Below are 3805 nucleotides of genomic sequence, written 5' to 3' on the forward strand. Positions count from 1 at the left end.
TTGCATAAGTGAATTTTGCCAACCTCTTACACTGTCAAGAACTCCATATATCCTTCATCCTTCAGCTAACTATCTATATGGTAATTTTGGTTATAGTTATTAATTTAATTGTTAATCAGAGTTCCAAATTTGTAGTTAGTACTTATGAGACTTATTCAATAAATTGGCTATCTTTTTCCTTTGCATGGTGGTGCTCCTGAGGTAACTTTAATCAATTAAAGTTATTATTTTAATATTAATACAAATATTAATATTTAATATTTTATTTTGATAACCAACAGCTGCTTTCTTCTTGTTCCTTTGTCTCTTTTATTTTCTGATTCATAGACTTTGCGTTTGATTTCCTGGGACATATTGAACATCACTTCTCCAGCTGTCACTCACTTCCACTATGCTTACAGAACAAGGACTAAACCATTAGTTCAGAGGGGTGAGACAGGCACCTCAGGCCTTCAGTCAATCAATCCATTTAGTCAACCAGTTTTATTAAGCACTTAGAAATGAAATGAATATAATTAATTAAGATATATATTTTAAATCATTAAGGCTTTTCAAGGAACCTCCTGCACACACACACACAGCACACACACACACACACACACACACACACACACACACACACACACACACACACACACACACACACACACACACACACACACACACACACACACACACACACACACACACTCCAGCCAGTAGCCACTTATCCTTTAGCGGTCTCAGGGGCCTGGAGCCAATCTCAGCTGACACTGAATCTCAGTCTCCAATCAACCTAACCTGATCTACATGTCTTTGCCTAGAGAAGCTGGAGAACCCAGAGAAAACCCTGCAGACACCAGAGAACATCCTCCTCACAGAAAGGTTGCACCAACAGTGTTGACCACTGCAACACCATGCTGCCCCAAACAATGAGAACTATTTAACACTGGAGCGGATTTGGAAGAACCACTCATCTCCACTGATTGAACATGTTATTGATCATGTCTGACTCACAGAGCCTTCCTGGCAGTTCCTACAGCTGGGATCAGTCTCCTGGCTTATCTGGTACATGATGTGCTGAACTTCCAGGTCCAACTATCCAGTCCTCTCTGACATCTGCAGCATGTAGCTGAGCTGAAAGCAGTGGATCTCAGAGAGTTCCCTCCTTTGATCTGTTCTTTTTGACGTCAGGAACTGTTGCATCTGCTGATGAACTGAGTGGTCGTCTCATCTCAGTCAGACAGTGGAAGATGTTGATGTTTGTCAGAGAAATGTCATCACTCTGCATCTCCTTCAGGTTGTTGATGACTCTCTGGATGATCTCTGGATTGTTCTCTGTCCGACTCCAGCAGGCCTCCTAAGACTCTCTGGGTTTGGACTCTGACTGAGGCCGTGAAGGAAGCGAACAAACAGGTCCAGATGACCATTTGTACTGGTGAGGATTTCTCCATGGTTCTCTCAGGAGGTCATCCAGGAGAAGGCATCAGTCTGTGTTCCCATATGTTCCCAGTTGTTGAGTCTCTTCTGTGTTCCTCTTGGTGTAACAGTGAACATGTAGACTGCAGCCAGAAACTCCTGGAACGCCAGATGAACAAAGCAGTAGACTGATTTCTGAAGATCACACACTCTCTCTGAAGATCTCAGTACAACTTCCTGAGTACACCGAAGCCTCGTGACATTAAGACCACACCGCCTCCAGGTCTTCTTTTGCAGAACATGATGTTTCCTTCCTCCAGATGTTTAAGTGCCAGCTTCCCCAGCTTCAGTAGAACGTCCCTGTCAGCCTCCGCTGCTGTGGAGTCGCCTCATGTCCCTCACCATACTTGCGTTCTTCCTCTTGTCTGAATCCAGCCAGTGTGAGTACAGGTCAAGCCAGGGTCTTGGGTAGCTCTCCTCTCTGGTCTGTATCAATATGTGCTCCAGAACCGTAGCACTGATCCAGCAGAAGACTGGGATTTGACACATGATGTGGAGGCTCCTGGACGCCTTGATGTGTGAGATGATTCTGCTGCACAGCTCTTCATCACTGAATCTCCTGAAGTACTCCTCCTTCTGGGCGCCAGTGAAGCCTCGTACTTCTGTGACCCTGTCAACACATGTAGGAGGGATTCGATTGTCAGCCGCAGGTCTGAGGTTATCCAGGACGCAGAGCCAGGAAGCAGATTCTGGATGAGGTTTGTCAGCAGCACGTTGACTACGACTCCTGTGTGACATCAGACACAAGTTCCTGTGGTTGAAGTCCAGAGAAGTGGTCTGCCATCCAGTCATCAAGATGAACAAAGGTTTACAGAGGCAAAGGCTCCTCGCCGTGAGAGCTTCTGGGTAACGCTCGGGAAGGGAAAACACGGAGCAGCGTGAGAAGACTGTGCTGCTGGTTCACCAGGTTCAGCTCCTGAACGAAAGCACAGTCAGCAGACCCACATCTTGGTTTTCTAAACCTCTGCCCAGTCCAGAGTGAACTTCTGCAAACTCTAGAAGGTTTTTCCTACGCCAGCGACGCCTGCTAGTCAGACGACTTGATGCTGCCTGCTGGTCAGTTGAGGCCAGCATGTCAGTGGCACTTGATGGGAGGTCGTGGGAGGCTCTCTTCCTCTTGGAAGCCGCCTCAAGCTGCCTCACTCATGTTGAGTATTAACCTCTTACTCTGTCCTCTGTGATGTAGAGCTCAGTGATCCTGTTGAGGAGGGTTCTACTTCCTGGTTTCATCAGTTCCTTCAGTCACTTGTTCACATCTCCTCATCACACTGAGCTTATGTTCATCTAAACCTCCTGCAGACCACGAGCTGCTGAAAGACAAGAAACAATGTCAGAGACAGAGAATTGAGAATCTGCTGATTGTTTTCACTGATACAGAAAACTAAGAAAATAAAAAGCTTTTAACTTTGTGCTTTATAACGATGTTAAATGTTGATGCTGTATGAAGGAATAAATAGAAATAACATGTGCTGTTGTTAAAGTGAAGACATCAGCAGACACATGCATGCAAGCATTTGACCGGCTGTCTGAGCTCCAGCTCCTGTTCTGGATCTTTGTCCACACTGTGACAGGAGGAGTCTCCTGAAGAACCAGACTGGTCCCAGCATGAGGTGATGCACTGATCTGCAGAACCAGTGTCCACAGCTGGTGGAGACTGGATCCTTCAGGACGCCCTGACACGAAGCACAGCAGGACGACTGCTCCTCCTCGGGGAAACATGACTCCTCTTCCTCTCCCTGTGAAGACATTTCCGATAAATTGCAATGTCCTAGTCACAGGTTGTCATTACTTGTCAAGGAGGTTTTGTTTTCACTCAGTATGTTTGTGTGTTGGGTTGTTTTGTTCTGGGTTAGTGGGATTACAAAAACCACTGAACAGATTACCAGTAAACTTGGTGGAAGTATGGTTTGTGAACCAGAACGGGGGTCTACAAACATGTTTTTATTCAGAACACATCATTCACTGGTTCATTCTCTGAGGATTCAGTTTGCAGGTTCACATGTTTGTAGCAGGTCTCTTACTTTGTGTGTGAGGGTCCAGGTTCACACAGTTTGGAGGCTCAAACATGGACTGTCACTTTTCAGAGACACAATAATACACTGGAGACTCTGCTCTGTCCTCCTTCCTCCCTCATAACCACTCATCTTCAGTCTGAGAGGAAAAACACTGTGAGCTCAAACACACACAATGAAGCCAGGTACATAAACTCAGTGTTTCTTCAAATATAACTGGCTTCAGTAAGTTTTTTGATAACCAACTACATTAAAGTGAATTAATACAAGATCATGAAGTTCAATGTGTCCCTTCAACACTCCTGCCAATAGGAGAAGGAAATCTCAACATCTAG

At 45.3% G+C, this 3805-nt stretch overlaps 1 pseudogene; it reads right to left on the minus strand.

The window, feature by feature from the left end:
- Nucleotides 1–1077: 1077 nt before the first annotated feature.
- On the minus strand, nt 1078–3146 carry LOC124851922 (annotated as a pseudogene).
- Nucleotides 3147–3805: the final 659 nt, after the last annotated feature.

Source organism: Hippoglossus stenolepis, chromosome 1 (assembly GCF_022539355.2).
Source record: "Hippoglossus stenolepis isolate QCI-W04-F060 chromosome 1, HSTE1.2, whole genome shotgun sequence".
NCBI lineage: Eukaryota > Metazoa > Chordata > Actinopteri > Pleuronectiformes > Pleuronectidae > Hippoglossus > Hippoglossus stenolepis.